Source organism: Acipenser ruthenus, chromosome 5, assembly GCF_902713425.1.
Source record: "Acipenser ruthenus chromosome 5, fAciRut3.2 maternal haplotype, whole genome shotgun sequence".
NCBI classification, from domain to species: Eukaryota; Metazoa; Chordata; class Actinopteri; order Acipenseriformes; family Acipenseridae; genus Acipenser; species Acipenser ruthenus.
The window spans coordinates 30123544-30143985 of record NC_081193.1 but is presented as its reverse complement, the minus strand read 5'-3'; positions in this window follow the sequence as shown (position 1 = coordinate 30143985).

Genomic DNA, 20442 nt, shown 5'->3' with positions numbered 1-20442 from the left:
ATTTATTACAAAAACAGAACATGACGTATATAAACCTTAGAAACATGCAACATTTTTGCTGAGTGATTTTTCTGATTCATTAGTTGGTATACACGCATATGACTAAATAGTTAAACTATGTATTTTTTTAATATATAATGTAGTGTAAAAGATGTACACCAAATGTTTAAAACTTAAACATCAGTAAATTGGAACAAATGAGGTTTACCTGAAGGTCATTTTCATGACCATGGTCTTAGTCTAAAATGATTACTTTAAACAGTATGCCACCTGGAGTCTCTAAGAAATTAAGAGAAGATTTAAAACATTCTACCTATGGAGTCATGCATAGCCAGCTCCTATCACAGTAACAGCTGTTCATTAGTTTAATGGTGTGGCTAATTACACAATGTCACATATTGTATTATAAATGTGCTGTTTTGAATCCATCATTTATATTCTAACAAATTGCTATATTGTGATGTGCAGTACACTATGAAATAACAGTGTTCGAGGGAGAGTATAAATGGGCAGTATAACATGAATTATAAAATCTTACAAATTGAACTTGAAAAGTACTTTAAATAAATGTGTTGAGTACCAAAAAATATAGTAGTTATTATATTTGTTATTATATTATATTTGGTGTAATTTTTCCCTTTAAAAAAATGCAGAAACATAGTGTGATAGCTGATTTTCTCTGGCAGCGCTGCCGACTACATTTGAAGATGGGTCTCCCTAATCCCATCTAGATTATCAGTAGAACAAGAACACACATTTTCATCTGTTGATGAAAGGAGAAAGATTGTTGTGTCCCTTCCAAAGGAACTGTTTCCCTGTAACCCTTATTCTTTTGCGTTTATATTTATTCTTGGAGGTGAGGATCTGTGTTTAAAGGAAAAAATTGTTATTTACAATTGTATATCTCATTGCTAAAGTAAATTTTGATAAATGTGATAGTGCCTTCATTAATTTAATTCAATAGTCACAGTGAATACACTCAATTCTGTGTTTTTTTAATATGTATATACAGCACTCCAGATAAGGTTTGGGGTCTGGGAGTAACTTACCCTCTAATTTGAACACTGAGAGAGTAAAATGTGTTTTCATGGGTTAAAATGCATAATTGCCTTGAAGTCATGAGTAATCTCGATAAATACTGTACAATCTTCAGTGGTAATGGGGTAGGCATTAATTATGTCTCAATCCTAAAATTCTAGGTGATGCAAAACGTTTGGCCATAGCGTATGTCTGATACGATATGTGTCATTAAGTTATAATTAAGTGCCTCGTCCAGGTAGAAATGTGGTGCGTTGATGAAAAAAAAAAAAACTTTGTTTGACAGAAACATAGCTTATGTCTATCAGCCCTGGCAGGCCCTCTGTGCACAGGATAGAGGCTATAGTCACCTCCACACTTCCTCAATCTCAGCTCCTTGCTTAATAGGTTGTGGGTGTCATTTTTTCCTTAAAAGCCATGGTATGCTGATGAGTTCCATAGCGCCTTAATTTAGCTGATACCCTGGGATCCTTCAAGAAGCTGCTTGATGAGGTTCTGGGATCAATAAACTACTAACAGCCAAACGAGCAAGATGGGCCAAATGGCCTCCTCTCGTTTGTAAACTGTCTTATGTTCTTCATAAGGGGAATTCATCTTAGTAAAAACCAGCTTACTTGTAGAAATAAAGCATGTGTTATCACAATCCCTATTTCTACTTTTAAGACGGTTTAGTGAATGAGGACCATAATGTTTAAATTGGAGAGTAAATTACTCGATGATCCAAAACCTTATCTGGAGAGCTGGTTGCGTTGGTTCAATATGAGAAATTCATTTTAATCATGATAGGTTTACATGGTTTAATTTTAGAGTGATAAGCGCCCCATTAAAATGCAGAAAGTTTGCAGATATACCATGAGAAGAGAGAACATTGGAGCATTTAAATTAAAGGGCATGCCTAAATCAGTTTATATGAGGTCATTAGGACTTTATCATTGGGAGCCTTGGCCTCCATTTTAATTATCTTAAATGTCACAAAACACTTTTTTTTTTTTTTTTTTAAAGTCCAATTACCACAGTCAGAACATAGTGAGAAGCTTTTATGCTCATGCTACTCTTTAAAATGATGCATTTAAAAACACCAAAGTGAAAAATATGTCATTTTGTTTTCCTTGCAGTGGCTTAATTGGACTGCCCTCTGGAGTGGGATGAATGTTCACATTCTGGCATTCAAGCAAACCCTCACTGGTCAAGCATTCTACAAGTCCTGCTTCCAGGGTTCATTAGTATGATACTATCTGTTGTTCAGGTTTGGCAGGTGAGGCGACATTCAAACTGGAAATCTTAAATTGGGTATCAGTGTTGGGATTTTTGTTGTGCAGTGCTTCAACAGTCTTTTTATGTGAGAGAGAAAACTGTTTGTTTCACAATATAAAAAAGTGTCTTTTGTGGTTTACTTAAAGGCCATCTTGAGATTTAACCCCTTTTTGTAATTAAGTAATATTTTGCCAAGCACATTCATTGTCATATAATTTGGCCTGAGAATTGTGTGTTGACAATAGCATGACATTTGATTTTAATGCTGCATGTAAACCTAACCACTGGTTGCAGACCAGTCACATTGCCCAATGTCAAGAGTAAATCAAATCTACAAACAGTCAAAAGATATATATATATATTGCAGCCTTGCAGGAAATTAACTCAATTAAGACAGTGTTCAGGTTGCTTCCATTATTTATAAGTCTTTTTTTATATTTAATATTCATTACATGTTGGTATTCTTCTCATATTGTACCTAATAATCAGGTTAGGTTTTTTTTTTTTTGAAGGGCATATTTTCATGGCTATAAGCAGCAAACTTTGGATCAAGTGGAAGATCTTGAAGAAAAAAAAACACTTCTGCGATGGCAGAATTTTAAATTAAATCATATTTTAATAGATTTTTCCATGTTCTTGTATACAGAGAAGCAGTGTAAGTTGTAATACATTAAAATAAAAACAATTCCCAAATTGTCATTTGCCCAAGACTTGCCAAAGAAGCAATAGGACACGACTCATTTTTTGTCATTAATAGACAACACTTATTCAGAAAACTTTAAGTTATGTTAAAATACAGCTTAAAGGAAATATTTCTTTAAAGGTCTTATATTTTGGTTTTGGTGTTGTTTCTCAGTTGTCTCAACATTAACTATTGTGTGTGTGACTGTAAGGTTAGTACCGTAAATTGTAGTCATATGAGCCAATTTTGAGGACATAAATTCTATGAATAGCATGAAATGTCTATATTCCTTTGTGACAGGAATGGCTGAGGGGTCACGGCAGAAAAAGGGTAAACAAAAACAAATCACGAACACAAAATAATAACAAAACCCAGGTCAGGCTGGGCAATCGCCTTCACTGACGCTAGTTAGTTTCGGTTTTTAAATAAATTCCTCTCGCTCTCCGTCTCTCTACTCGCTTTCTCCTCTTTAATACCCACCCAGAGTTGGAGATCTGCAGGCTTTTTATAACAGGTGACCATCTCCCGATTAGCAACAAATTAAATCACCTAATTAATTCGGGAGATGGCCACCTTCTGCACGAGTTTTAATTATTACTCCTGGCAGAGGACGAGCACTGATCTCGCCTCTGCCAGGACACGTTTTAAAAAATAAACAAAATAACACTGTGGCACGCCGTCATAAATATAATACAATAAAAATAAATAAACAATACAAAACCACCTGCACAGGGGCGGAGGGGGAGACCCCGATCTAAAAATAAATAAACAATACCATTAAACAGCAGGGCTTTTCTTCCGCCCTGCAACATCCTTAGTTTACTTTATTTGAACATTGTGCTATTACATAAAAAAAGAAAGCCAAGAGAAATAAATGTACCTATGAAACTCTTTGGAGGGCCCCTTTCAGACAAGAGACATGGCCCACTTTCTTATGTTTCCCAGGTTGGGGACGGTGTGTGGACAAAACAAGTCAAATTTAACCCATACAGGGATGTAGTTTCAGCCTGGTGACCAATGACGGACTAGAGATTGTGCTTGTTTTTGCGCTGGTTGTACCGGGAACGTATGCAAATATATTAGATCAAGGATAACGATAGCTGTGATGCATTAATTCATCTTTTGCTGTACCAAGCTAAATTTTTGTTATACTGGAGACTCATTGAATTATAAATGTTAATAAAAAATGTGAACAAAATAACTGTCCCCCAGACACCTATCTCACTTCGCTCAGCAGTGCTGACTAATTCTCAGTTTCCTGACTTGGCATGCCTGCTGATGAATGGTTTGTTAATATGTGATCATGGCTGATCTTTGAAACTAGATTATGATTCCAGTTCACTAGCCACATGCAGCTTTTAGATTTAATTACATTATTTTTAAAAGATGAATTGAGCTTATTAGATCAGCCTATAGCATTTTCTTACAATTTCTAAAATGCTTATAATAATGAATAGTAATAACGATTGTACATGTTTTGTTGTAGTCTAATACCCACCCAGCTATGCCATCATCTCACCCATTGATAGGAATGGAAAGGTGAGCACTGCCTTGTTATAATAAATTATGGCCAATACTTGTGATGTCACTGACAAAACTTTCCATACTCAGAAAGTCAAGATTTAGACAGAGCTCATACACCATACTACTGTAACACCTAGCCAATAAGGCAAGGGCAATAGCAACTAAAAACCCAGGGAAAGATTATAACCCAGGAAGATAAGTTATCTATATGTATTATACACACACCATCACAGACTCTTTTGGAAATCCGGTAAATTGTCACAATGTCCTCTCAATGAAAGCCCATGACACAAGTTTTATAGAAATACAGATACCTTGGTTTTTATTACATTTACAGCTGTACCAGAAAGGGTGGGTGGCTGGAGACGCAGCTCTGCTCGACCCACAGCAGTGCAACCAAACAAATCCAAATGAACAAGCAAATAAACAAAATAAACACTCCAAAACATAATAAAGGATAACTACTTCTACAAAGGTGAATGAATAAATAATCAATCAAAGAAAGAAAACACACTAGACTACACAATTAATCACACACAATTACTTAAATTTCAATTCAAAATACTGTAGAGCTAGCCGGAGTGCAACACCAGCCCAACCCACCAGGGAGCGATCTTCCAGAACTGGCAATACAGCAATTATAGAGATAAAAAGGTATAATTTTAGCTGCAGTTCTAAAACAAAGTTGACAACAAAACAAACAATGTACTAGCTTTATTATACATGTTAAAATCAGAAATAAAATGATAAGAATTAAAAGAATAACATAAAAACGGTAATAAATACAATGGCTTATCTCACACACAAGGGAACGAGTGGGAGGAATCGCAAGGACAACAGCAGCGGGCTTTAAACAGTACTGCTACGAACCACACACACAAGCAGGTCAGTTGCCCTGCAGTGAATGGATTAACCTAAATAGCAAAGAGAAAACACAACAGTCAGACACTTCCAACTTTCAAGTAAGTTTCCCTGTACAAAACAGCATTTACACAGATTGTCCGACCACAAAAATCTAGTTTTCATAAGACACCTGTTTCTCCTCAACATAGTATATTTATACAGAGAAAACCAATAAAGAATTTAGTAGCCAATTACCTAATCAACCAATAACATAGACCGTGTGAGTTAAATATATTAGCACCACGTGCAATATGTAACATGCATCGGGTGTGTCAATTAGAAACCATGAAAGAACTGCTTCAATTCACAGGTAGTTAATGTATTAGCAGCATCTAGTGCAATGTGAAAAGATTAATTAATTAACCCGTTCTAGTGCTAGCTTATACATGTATACAAACAATTGTACCTACAAAATACCCATCTGTTACACTACCATGCAAAAACATTATTCTGCATAACAGTGCTTTGTAGCAGTAAATCCAGTTAAAAAAATACTGTGCGATTTATATTTTGTTCTGTTTTACGGCTGTAATTAATAACACTTAAAGGCACAGGAGGACACCCCCCAAACAAACAACTACTTTAGCTTAAGAGTCCGTTCAAATTCTACAGCATGGATGCTAACCATGGATGCTTAACACTATACTGTAGTAGTGTCAACATTGCTGCTGTTTACTGGTACAAAATAATTTCTTGTGCTGTTGGTCCTGCTCGTATAAGTTTGCACAACCTTTAGCAAATGCTATAGAATATAGATTTGCTGTACTTATTGTAGCGTGAGATAGTTAACACGAATCTACATTATATTCTAAAAAACTAGAAGGGTCTCTCACTCCAGTCAAAAAACACCAGATATGTCCACTGTATGGTTCACTCCTCAGGAAACCTGGACAGATGCCAACAATGTACAGAGCCTTCTCTCAAACACCTTTTTTGGCCTTTTTTGTTTTCTCTGTACATAGTTCTTTGACACGTGTCACGATGTATAATGTTTGTTGTTGGTTCTGTTTTATTTGAAAATCAAACATAAAAATGCTCACAGATAGAAGAGGTTCACTGCCTATTCTTTCTGTGCTGTGTGGTCCAGTGGTTAAAGAAAAGGGCTTGTAACCAGGAGGTCCCCGGTTCAAATCCCACCTCAGCCACTGACTCATTGTGTGACCCTGAGCAAGTCACTTCACCTCCTTGTGCTCCTTCTTTCGGGTGAGACGTAGTTGTAAGTGACTCTGCAGCTGATGCATAGTTCACACACCCTAGTCTCTGTAAGTCGCCTTGGATAAAGGCGTCTGCTAAATAAACAAATAATGTAATGTAATAACGTTTTGAATGACTCCACCAGCTTTTCTGGGGTATTTTATTAAGAACAGTAATCCTAGTTTTTGTTATTTGGTACTTAAAAAAAAAAAAAAAAACTTCTGTAGAAATAGCAGCATCATAATAAAAATAAAATCCAAGGGTTAGTTGATATGTAAAACAAAATGCTTATTTTCTGCACTGGCCAAGGATACCTCAAGCTTGTCCTACATGGATAACCCTGTTAGTGAGTAAGGGAGCGGTTCACTATACTAAATTGTATGGTGGTCACAAAAACTGGAGTCGAGTCACTGGGGGGTGAGACTCAAGTCGAGTCTTTGACATGCCAAGCTCAAGTCAAGTCGAGTCACAGAGTTTGCTTGAGTCAAGTCGAGTCACCTACCTGGCTCGAGTCAATTCGAGTCATTAGTTCTGACAGTTCGAGACAGTTTGATTCAATCAGATTCATTTTACAGGAGATTAGCAATCTACAAATACCAACAAAAGAACATTTCAATTAAAAATACAAAATTGAGATGCACAATAATGTGGTCATACTTGCCCCACTGATTAAAAATGTTACTGATTTTTACTGGCAGTGTTTTTCACCTTTTCTCAACAATGAAACTCCCTGATAGTCTTTTTTTTCAGATACCTTAACCTTAAGAAAGGAAATGTTGTGACATTGAATTTGATATTTGTCCAAGTAATGCAACTAAGGCAAAATCAGAGTTTTAAAACCATTGCATAGTCGCACATATATGCTCCAGTTCAAAATCAATAAACTCAGCCTAATTTGCTTAATATTACAGAAAGAAATGTATTTAAAGGCTAAGCATTTAGCATAATAATGGGAGTTACAAAATACCAGGAAATAATTTTTGTTATTTTCAGATAAAAAAAGGGTTGTTTACTAATGCGTTTAAAAAAATAGCAAAAATATTTTGCAACATCGCACCCATTAAACTTTTAACTACCTATACTTAACACAATAAAATACCAGTTGTTTGTCAAAATAAAATCATCAATGTAGTTAAAATGCGCAAACGTACAGTAATACTAAGAGGTCAATTGTATTTTCAATAACCCTACTAACGTAAAAGACTGGTATTGTAGCTGCTGTTTCATAAACACATGCAAAATACCCAAGCAGAGCAAACAAACACTTTTTTTTTTTTTTTTTACCAGTGTAATAATTTATCTGTTCACCCACTATGACAAAATCCACAGACCGCTTCTTAAAAGTTAATTGAAAATAATACAGGTCTGTCCTCAACCTCCTTTTGTTGATTGTGCCTATTCCCAAAATCATGCTGCTGTGGCCTGGTCTGCCCATTTTTGTTTTTAACCAAACTAAATCTAAAACATCTATCCAGGATGCTAATCCTGATGTACTTAATTAATCAAACACATCTAGAGATTATTCAATTTGGCAGGTACATAGGCAGGAATTTCAACTTTGTATGCAAAGCTGCTAAGATGTTGCCAGCGCACACAAAATAAAAACTGTTTGCCTGTGGTGTATACTCTATCAGCATATGAGACAATAGAAATCATAAAAATACCAATAAACTACCCTTCAATACAACTACACAACTAGTTAGAATTAGTTATTTAAAACATCTAAAGAGCGTGTTATACAACAGTTAACATAGGTACATAAGTAATGATGTATTCCGGCGATCACCACATGGGTCAACCACAACATTTGCTTCTTCACATGCTTGAATCAAGTTGACATCCTCACGTTGCAGGAACAAATGAAGAGGCTTTGTGAGTTGCAGGATTGACTCTGCACATACCAGACTGATAAGGAAGTTACACTTAGAAATAGAATACAGAATTTTTTTCTGCATCGTAGTCGAATGCAGCATAATATAACCACAATATATTTTGCAGAACAAAATTGCATGTGTAAAAAAATAAATTGAAGTTTAACCTAATAACCTTTAAATTAGTTAACAGCGCATAACCTTAGACATCTGTACTTTTTCCTCTTGTCGAGCACGCTTTGCCTTTCTATGCTGGGCACCTGACAATTATTTCCTTTTACTTTCTGGCTCTAATCTTTTCTTGCAGGGACTCGAGTCGAGTCGAGTCTTTTCTTGCAGGGACTCGAGTCGAGTCGAGTCTTTTCTTGCAGGGACTCGAGTCGAATTGAGTCATTTGATGACAATGACTCGAGTCGAATCACCGAAAATTGCAACTCGAGTCACTGACAATTACTGTGCATGGACTACTATACATTAAGAACTAAGCTTTACCAAAAATGCTCCATTGTGACCTTGCCAGATTAAGGCCCTTGTTAACCCACTGACCACCTAGATCCCATACACTATCACATCAAATTCCCTTCTGGCAGCTGCATCAACATCATCAGCATAATTTCGTTTGCATATTATATATATATATATATATATATATATATATATATATGTGTGTGTGTGTGTGTGTGTGTGTGTGTATGACCTCTAAATATTGGAAATAACCCATGTATACATTTTATAAATAATTATTTAGTGCTGCCACTTACATTATGAAACAGAGGCTTATTAAATATACCTCAAAGAGTGAAGGCATGCATCCCTTCATTAATATCAAACTTCACACGCTTAGCACCAATCTAATAAGAAAAATCAACAACCCAGGGCCTTTGTATTGTAAATTAAATATTTTTTTTTTTCTGCTGAGATTAATTAAAAAGTTTTGACCTAGTTTTCAGTTGTTGAGTCATAACAGTAAGGGAGCTGTAGTCGTTTGTAGATAACAAAAATACAAAGCTTGCACAAAGACATGCTGCATACAGGCTAATAAGATGGGTTCCAGTGGGGAGTCCTTGATACACTATAATTGTAGACCTTGTTGCTTTAAGATTTTTTCTACTGAGTTCAAAAGCCAGCAGCAATGTCAAGAGCTCTTATTCATTATGTTGTTAAATCTCTTCTACACATATCTTAAAACTGTTTTGCCTCTGTTTTAAGCACACACACACACACACACAAACACGTGGTTTACAGAAATAAATCCAATACTATCCCAAGCTATACATATTCATTAGTCTTTGCAGGTTAATTTACATGTTTAATGAGAAGTGTGTTCCCTTGGATGACATAACTAATTGGAAATATAGTCCCAGTTGCATGATTGGGTTATACAGTTCAAACAAAATTATTATTTAAAAAGAAAGGCAAAAATTAAACAATGCTTATGCATTAAACTGTACTGTTAGAGCTTGCCTCACATCCCAAGAGCTGAAGTTCATTCTTTTCTGTTGGAGTTTGACAATCTCAGAAATACAGTCTTTTTCGGGTGATGAGGAATAGCCCTGAGAAATACTTCTGTACTGTTAGTAGGCACCTGCATTTCTTGCTAAGATTTATATTCTGCTGGAAATGTCAGCATTTTAATAGTACCAGCTTTGACAGCAGAAAACAAGGGAACTGTCTAACATTTTAAGCCAGCTTGTCAGAACATTTATTATTTGGAATTACTTTTTAGTACACAACAAACGCTATGAAGAACTAAACTATAAAATGCAATATTGACTGTCCTTGAAAACCGTTATTAAGATATTAAGGGCTGGATTCAAAAAGCAATAATCAATAATGTAGTGTTAAGTTGCTAATGCTTTATGAATATGGTCCTTCGTCTTAGAAATGTACTTGTCATTACATTTTTATAATTAATGGTGGTTACTTTCAAACTGGTTACTGTAAAACAAATGTTGCACAGTGTTTTTTAATGCATAATTCCATGTGAATTAAACCTCTAACTGTAAGGGCAATGTTTTCAGACTTTTCATTTTAATGGGACATGTAGAACAAACTGCATGGAGAGCATACTTACAGGAGAATTTCTTCCCAGTATATCTTATATTCTCTATTGCCCTTATACAAGGATTCTTCCTTTTTATAAATCACACATCGATGTTGGCACCTCTGATCTACAAAAATAAAACAGAAAAGAAAACAAAGTTCTTCAAAAAGGCCAATTTCCATTGTACAGGTTGCCAGATATACTGTACTCAGGGAACAAAATCCCTAATTTTCCCTTTGGATTAAACCAAAGATCTCTGCAAATATAATGTTAATTTAACTCACAGCTTTGAGAAATAACATATTATAGAGCGTCCAATTCTGAGGTGTGGTCAGACCAGCAAACCAGAAAATCTCTGGCTTGGTCCAATACAGTCTGGGCAGCAGTGTGGAGTAGTGGTTAGGGCTCTGGACTCCTGACCGGAGGGTCGTGCGTTCAATCCCAGCTGGGGAACACTGCTGTTGTACCGTTGAGCAAGGTACATTACCTAGATTGCTCCAGTAAAAACCCAACTGTATAAATGGGTAATTGTATGTAAAAATAATGTGTAAAAAATAATGTAATTGTATGTAAAAATAATGTGATATCTTGTAACAATTGTAAGTCGCCCTGGATAAGGGTGTCTGCTAAGAAATAAATAATAAATAATAATAATGTGTCTGGCTTTTTACGTGCTTTTATCCTGTAGGTAGTTTACTCCAAGTTTCCACGCTAAATTCCCATGAACCAGCAAGAACATAAATATTTGGGCTTTGGAAACAAGTTGTTGTCCTGGGGAGCTTCAAATCTTAAACTATAAAAACCCTGCCAGGGCACGGGTATGTGTGTGTGTGTGGGGAATATTGGGTGGCAGGGAGGAAGTTAAAATCCTCCCTGCAAAAACATACATGGGAATGTGGCTGGAGCTGTCAACTGAATAAATGTTTAAATGATTAATTAAGGCTCCAGCCTCAGGTGTATAAATAAGGTGATCCCGGGTGGTTAGTTGGAGTTCATGTTGAGGCTGGTGAGAGGTGGAGGATTTTTTGTGTTCTGTGCCGTCTCATCCTGTCTGTCTGTTTACGTGCGTCCGTAAGTGTTTGTACAGACCTTTTGTTTTGGCCCTTGTGCAGTTTTGTTTTTTTATGTGTTTTTGTTCTGTTTAATGTTTATGTTTTGTTTTATTTTATTTCTATTTAAATAAAGAAAGAGCGCATTGGCGTCTCACCCCGCAGTACTGAGCCAGTGTATACTTCCTGGTCTGACGTCACCCACCAAGCCAGATTTCATATCCAGACTGTATTTATGAATTAGCATAAGAGCACAAGAGCCACTTATACACCAAATAATTAATGAAGGAGAAGCTTTCATTCTCAATAAGCTACAACAGAAATGACTGAAAAGGCATTTTTTTCAAATTCACAAGTAAGCTGTACAGTAGATGGCACACCTAAATGGAGCTAAGGCACTGGGTAATATAAATAATCTAAAATTCAGATCACAACAATTCATTAATTTGTATAAGTCATTGGGAATTTGATCAAGCCTAGCTGAATGAAGTCAGTGACTACTGCAGCAGATAACAAAAGTCTCCCCTCGCTGACCAGTAATTGCTGCTTACTAGCCCCTATTATCTGGTGCTCACCGCTTTCTACCTCAAGGTATTATATGGTGAGTACAAGATATTAAGTGGTGAGCATGACATTTTAAGTGATGTGCATGAATTACTAAGTGTGGACACGTGATTTTCAGTGTCCCTTTAGGAGAGCCATAAACCAGGTAATTAATATGGAGGTAAGATTTACTGGAATTATTTTGTTAGCTCTATGTTTTGTGACAGGACAGAGGCCCTGCACATTAAAATACGTTTTTTTTTTAGGCTGTCAGCCATCTTGGTTCAGGAGTTGGTGAACAGCCTAGAGCAAGATGGCCACCCTTTTCACAGCCACTTGTTAATTAAGTTAAATTGGATTGGTTTGGTGTCTTTTAAGGGAAGGTTGATTGATCTGCTAAGAATGTAGTTCTGGATTGGCCGATCAATCAGTCAATTGGCCACCTGAGAGATTACACTATAAAATAGAACAAAATAAATGTGTTTGCAGTGCAAGGGGCAATGGAGAAGGAAGAAGAAAGAGAAGAGAGAAAACTAGTTCAGTGAAGTCGTAGCCAAGCCTGAACAGTGTACAGATAGAAGACTGGGAGCAGTAGGGTGTGCTCCTGGTTACTGCACCGAGATAGTCATAGTTTGGGTGTTGTTTTTGATTGTTTTGGTTTGTTTGTTTAAACTTTTGTTTGTTTAAGATTAACCCATTTATTCAGCGTGTGTCAGGTACAATTTATTTTCACACGTGCAGTTTATTTTAGATGCGCTGTTTAAGTATTTTTGCACAGTAAAACAGGTTTAAAAGGCACTGCATATCAACAGGACACTCAGTACTGCATCTCCAGCCCTGCCCCACCCCTTGTTCGCTGTATTTTTCACATACCTCTTCATAGTAGTGCATACTGATAAATCATCTCCTGATCACTTGTTTTATCACCAAACTCCTCAATAATGAGATCCATGTCATTATTTTATTACTATAACATCTCAAAAAAGCTCTGCAAATGTCCGTGATATTCTTTGAGCACTGGCTGCAGAAGCAGGTATCTTATTTGTTTATGTCCGTGTTATCTCTGTGGTGCCGGGTATTTCTCAGATACGTCCCTTTTTTTCGGCAACTCTTATTGGTCTCACTCGCCATTGAATGGTTTTCTCGGCTTTTACCGGAGAAAAAACGACTAGAGACCTGTTTTTTACGTCTTTTTGGGATGTCGGACAGGGTCCGACATAGGACCGCAAAGGGTTAAATAAAAGTGCGGGAAGGCGCTGAACTTCAGCTTTCAGAGTCTGGGTTTGCTATTTCTACCGTGGAACATCCTGACCACTAGGGCACTGTTCCACATATGGTGTCAGAGTGGGATTGTTTTGTGTCCCCTCCCAAGTACAGAAAATGCCCAGTTGGCAGAAATGCATCAGCAGCAGATGCCGAGAGTCGGAGTTAACAACAACAGCAGGTGAAAGTACAACAGTAGCAAATGTTGATACTGCAGCAACAAACTGCTGCTGATGCAAGCCCTAGAGTTGCTGATGCCAAAGTCAGAAAGGGGAGGAGCCGCTGTCACCTTGCTAGCCAGAGGGGGAGGAGCTGCTGTCGTCCCGAGATACACAGGGGGAGGAGCCGCTGTCACCCCACTAGCCAGAGGGTGAGGATCCGCTGTCGTCCCGAGATACACAGGGGGAGGAGCCGCTGTCTTCCCAAGATACACTACACTAGCTTGTTGAAGTGAATGATCAACAATTTCAATGTGGTTACGCACACATTTTTATTATGACTCTTAAAATATCATCTAGTAATAGTACATCCAGTAATAGGGACAAATTGTCAGGGGGATAATTGTCATGGGTACGAACTGTCAGGGGAACAAACTGTCGTGGGGACGAATTGTCGGGGGGATGCATTGTCGGAGACAAATTGTCATGGACCCTGAATTCCTTTTTTGAAAAAGCCCAATTGCTTGAACACAACATACTTATTTTATAGGTTGATCTTTAATCAGTATAAAATATCATTTTCTATTTTAAACTATATATATATTAAACTATATATGACTACCTAACTTTGTCTTATTACTAACATATTCGTATGCATGACCGTGTAAAACATTAGAATAACAATTGGATATGGTCCGTTTCAAAGAAATATAATGTAAGTAAATGGCCATTCACGTGATCTATTTTGTGCTTTGATGTTTTATACTGTTTTGATGTCTAAAAAGTACATCTCATTTATAATACCGAAAGTTAACATTTAAACCATAGCAATGAATAAATTAATAATAGCCAAGTAATCACACAGACAAAATTCAATGAAACACTGCCGCATGCACATATCTCAAAATAATGCACAATTCAGCATGACACTAGCTGCTAACTTCAGAAAAACACAAGAATTCTTTGTGATAAACAATGGAGATTCCGAGCAGCACACACATGTCTAACATAAGATCACTTTGGCAGCGGGCTCGTGGAGAGAAAAAATACCTGTCATCCTCACGGGAATGGTGGGAAGCTATCTTGCAATTACTTTCCAAACGTTTAGGCAGCACAGCATCCAAACAAAGGTACAGTTTTGGGAACAGGCACAGAAATGTTGGTGGTGCATGTGCACTACTGTGCTCTATTGACGCTGTGTCGCTGCTTCCTAGTACCCAAAGGTCTCAGAACCAAGTACAATAATTAGGTTGCATACCCAGGGCAAAGAATTAGTAATTAGCAATGATGAGGATTGGGAAGGATACATTTGACCTGCTGTTATCCATATCACCAGAAGGCTTCTAAACAAAGCATTACTTCTAAATAGTAAAAACAGTAATGCATTATTTGGAAGGGCATAATTAGTTAGTTTATTGTTATGCAATTAACCATTTATTGAAGTTCCAATACATGGTAATAGACATGCATGCTATCGGAAAAAGTTACCACAGGAAAAGGAACATATATTATTCTTAAAAAATAATAAAACACATTCAATAGTCTTTTTATTTCTTAGCTATTTTTTGTAGCAAGTAATGACCAATACTCACTAACATACACACAGTATGGAATGAGCTCAAAATTGCAATGACTGTAATGGTGCATTTAAACAAGCATCCTTATTGCATACTGTATCTATTAACTGTTTCTGTAACTGAACATCTACATGAACTTCGATAAATGGGCATGTCAATTAAAAACGTTTACATTTTATTGAATTTTTGTTCTGTACTGTGACAATCTTACTTTTGACAATAATTCATCAGTGTACATTAGTATTTAATTTTTGTTTATTCAATATAAGCATAATATGTGTCCTCTGTAACTGGAACCATGCACAGAAAAGTGGTCCAGTTTCATTTAAACTTATTAACTTAGGTTTGGGCTCAAATCACTTTTTTTTCTTGTAAGAATTAAAAAAAACCACAGCACACACACAATCTCTCGTCTCTTTCGCTTGATTGTGTAATGTCTTTCTTCTGACTTTTGATAATACCGTATCAATTTTGTCATTTGCTTTTATCAATTAAACAAGTTTAAATTAAGTTCCACCCAAGCTCAGGCTTCCTGCCCACAGCCGTGTGAGAGTCAATTTATGTTAACAGTCTAAAGAAGTTAACAAAATAAATATCAGATAGAAAAATTGAAAATGAGCAGGCAACTGAAGATTGAAAAAACAAAAGATTAAATATGGATAAAGAGACCGTAATTGTTTAAAATGATTGTGTGACAGAGAGCGAATTAATCCTAGTCAACAATCTCCCTCCCGATCTGTGAGGGAGCGGGATAACAGGAACAGTGTGCCCTGTACTGGATGGTTCGCAGTTCATTCCAGGGTCAGTCGGAAGCCAGCCATCCCGTGGCGTGACTAAGGGTATAATTGGGGATGTGACGATGTAATCTGTTCCTTTGATGTGGTTATGAGAATGACTGAGGAAGAAAACGGACTTTGATAAGTGTATCGTGAGTGTTAAATGTTTTGTTTGTTTCTAACTGGATGTGCTTGTCATTATAGAAGGCTAACCTCAGGGAGCTATAGCTTATTATTTTGGGACTGAACCCCGTGGTTTGCCTGAGTGATACACATCATTGTGTAGAGCCAGGTATTATTATTTGTCATCAAATAAAGAGCTGCTTTTTCACAGTGAACTGTCTTGTGTCTATCATTCCTAAGCACCACATCACCACGGAACCTGTGCACTACAAACCACTTTGCCACAAATTGGTATTAAATAACTTAAATGATGCATGCTATGTTGTCATTTAATCAATATTTCTTGGAAGAATTGCAACAACATTATTATTTATTTCTTAGCAGATTCTTAACATTGTAATATAAACTGAAGTAAAGAAGAGCTGTCTTTTGAAGCTTGGAGTTAGATGTTTGATGCTTTGAGAGCAGGTGATTTTAAAGTGAAGTTTCTTTACTGTTTGTGATTCATGTGTAAAATGCGTAATTTCACAGTTATATTGAATGTCTTGTTCGTATAATAAAAAAAATACATCTAAATGTCAAGCATATGAGGAATGCACCGACATATGTACAAGATTAAATAACAATGGGCATGATTTATCAATGTCTTTACACCAAAATACAGCATTAAAAAAAAGAAATAGTGTTAATGTTAGCAACAAGCAACTCAGAAGGGTTAGTTAAAGAGTAACAGATAAGACTAAGGTGATTGTTATCAGTTTTGTAAAGTTAACAGTTGAGTTTCCTTTCGCCAAAAATGTGCAGATAAACCCAACATCAACAAATAAGCTAATACCTTCTACTTCACTTCAGAACCTTCCAATATCATTATATAAAATCTGTGGTTAAAATACGTGGCAACCTTTTAATACTGCATACTGAATAATAAAATGTGGGTGATGTATTATTATTCTGAAATGTTCCTAAATAAAATAACACCTAGTTCACAACTGTATGTAAAAACTATTAACATGTTAGTGCTACCGCATTGCCAGTGATTATTTGATAAGGTATTCTCAAACTAAATACGTAAATACTCCAGATACCTGAAAAAACATGAAGAAACTGAAGATCAAATGATGTGACTGGATGTCTTAGCCAAGTTTGGTTTTGCAACGTTGCTAGCTCGACATTCACTAGAGTTTATTTTATTTATTTTTTGGCAAAACGAGCAAATATAGCGTTATTGAGGAATACAGTAATACTCAAAATGACAAAAGTTCCTAAATTCAAAGCCCCTTTTTCCTGGAGATAGTTGGGCAAACACTAATAGAAAAAGACAGTCAGAGTTGTGCAACCCTTTGAAAGATAAATTGATTTAATCTTCCTAAACTTGTAAATAGCATTGTGATAAACTGATAAGTGTACCTATCACAAACAGGTGAAGGAGAGAGATAATTTTCTAGACTTTTTTAAAGGATGAGCTGGAAGACTGGATGCAATTAACCCTGCCAGAATGATTTATGTCTCTGAGCGATCAACATTGATACGTTGCAAAAGCTATATCTGATGACATTATTGATAACCCTGCGGGTTCCAGAAGCTTTAAAAAACAATTAGAGCAGCTGCACTGTTACTGGGTTTGTTTGGCTGCAGACTGAGGGGACCTGCTGAGCTGAAGCTGCATAAAAGGGGCATTTTACTTTAATCTTTTCCTGTATCCCCAGCATCCTCTGGGGGAGACTGGTTAGCTTTATTCCAGTACTTAGAAGAGATTGAGTTTCTCATTTACCTTTTATGAGCAATCCCAGCAAAGGCATATTTCTCTGTATCTCTATTAGAAATGGGCAAAGTTTGAAAACCTCAGGCATAAATGTGAGCTTTGATTTTTATCATTGCTTGTGAAATATCACCATACTGTGCTTGGGGGCTATCTATCTATCTATCTATCTATCTATCTATCTATCTATCTATCTATCTATCTATCTATCTACCTGTTCTTTTGGATGCAGTGTATGCTGGGTGTGGATGGGAAGGAGATGGGTGTGTGTGCTTGAGCGCTGCTGAATGGTATAGACTAATATATAAAACACTGATTGGGAAATCACCATTTTAAAATCTCGGTCCCTTTTTATAATTTGCGATCTAACGCTTTTATTAATTTGGATGTTCCCAGAGTGTCCACTGCTGCTGGGCGTAATACATTTCAGTATGCTGTAGCTCATGACTGGAATGAATTACAACTCAAGGTAAAACTGCCTGGCTTTGTTTCTGAGGGTGTTTTTAATGGCCAGCTTGACTCACTGTTGACTGACTCCTGTACCTGCCAGATTTGATTTTATCTATGATGTACATGCATTTGTTTAATTATTTGTCTGTTTTCTTTCATGTTTGTAACATTGTTTGCCTCTTGGCCAGGTCGTCATTGCAAATGAGAATTTGTTCTCAATTGACCTACCTGGTTAAATAAAGGTTTAAAAAAAAAAAATTTAAAAAAAATAAAATGGTGTGTCGCCTTTTTTTCAATTACTTTTTTTTGTGGATATTTTTTTTTCTATTAGTGTTAAGATCTGAGCTAATTGTTATCAGCAATGTCGGGAGGCAGGGCTCCTCCAAACCTTTCTTTTGAAAAGTTAGCACATAGGCATGGGGTTCAAATATCTCCAGAGGAATTCATTCCTCTAGAGAAATGTGTTCTCGTAATAGTTGCTCGTTGTGAGAACATTAAAATGACATGTAGAATGAGTGGGTCGATCATTGTTTTCTTAAGCACTACAGATTAAGGCTCTTAAACTGTGTTAGTTGCCTTTAATCTGTATTAGTTGCCTTTAAAACAGCTTAAAAGTGCTAAATATGGTTACACTACGCAGCATTTAATACCTCCATGTAATGCTCCGGGGTTAGTGCTGGCTCCGTGGCTGCAGCTCCCTAGCCTCTACTCCCCTGTGAATACATACAAAAACAAAAACAAAAAAACAGCGCTTCGGTGAGTTAGTAATTCCAGCGTAAGGGGTTGTACTCGTGTAGATGCGTCCCCTTTGTACTACCAAACTCCTCCCTGTGATCAGCCTGGAGCCACGGTCTATCCAATCGCTGCTTGTCCCGCAGCTGATCACAGTGGAGTTGCTCAGTGCACTTGCAGCTACGTGCTTCCTCCAAAATGGACGACTTCCGGTTTCCACCTCAAGTCAGCCCATCAATGGGAAAGCATACCACCAACCTTACACAGCACCCTTTCTGGTCGGGAGGGAGATTTGAAGCTGGCTCCAGCCACATTCCCACATGTGTCATTCTGGCAGCGGAAATGCGAGCAGTGACACAGGGCACCCCAGCAATGGTAATGCTGGCAGCCGCAACGCTGGTAGTGGCAATGCTGGCAGCGGCACAGGGCACTCTAGCCATGGCAGTGGCGCTGGGCACTCCAGCAGTGGCAACGTCGGCAGAGGCAATGCTAACAGCGGCAATGCTGACAGCAGAGTGGGACACTCCGGCATCGCCAACAATGGCAGCGACAATGCTGGCAGCAGCAATGCTGACAGCAGAGCGGGACACTCTGGCAGTGAAGGCACAGCTGAGTTGGCCACTCCTCCCCTTCTTCCTCTTTTGGGCAGCACCTTGTGTGGTGCCCGGGCTCTGCACATGTGAGGCACCATGGAAGCGCTTCCTAGTCCATTTTATTTTCTTTCTTTCTTTTTTTATTTTAAACCACAGTCCTGCTCTGAGTCTCTAGGGGTGCTATCCCGCTTCTAAAACCAAGTATGACAGGGTAGCGTCACGGCCAAGCTGTGACCAGCAGGGAGAGAGACTCAGAGACAAGAAAGGAAGAAATTCCTTTGTGAGTATAATAAACCCTGGGGTAACAGGCATATGCCCCTTCTGCTCACAGAGAGAAACTGTCTTTCATTGTTTTATTAACTGTACCAGATTCAAACCCCTTTTACTTTTTTTAAAACTCTGGTTATTTAGCTGGGTTATCATTTCACAGAGGCAATTTTTATTTTTGGTATTAAATACTGTAAAAAGAAAAAGTATACTGTCCAGCTAATTCATTTTATTTTTTGGACAAGCCAAGTTAGCTATTTTAAAGAGTAGGAAGGATAAAATGAATGGCCTTTTAAATCAGGATCCTGTGATTATTTTTAGAATGCTTGTTTTAAGTCGTGTTAAATTGGATTTTAACTTTTATAAAGCAACGCATAATCTAAAATTATTTTATCAAACCTGATGTGCGAAAGATGTCCTCTGTGCAGAAGAAAAAGGTGAACTTACTGTGTACATATGATGTTAATATATATTATTGTTTTTACTTGTTCTGCTACTGGTGTAATTAATTTATCAACACTGAAAATGTATATATTGTAATTTTATAATAGTGCTTTTATTCTGTACTGAAAAGTAATTTGTCTAATAAAGTATTTTCAAAAGTATCTATCTATTGTGAGCAATGTTGCCTTTAAGGCTGGT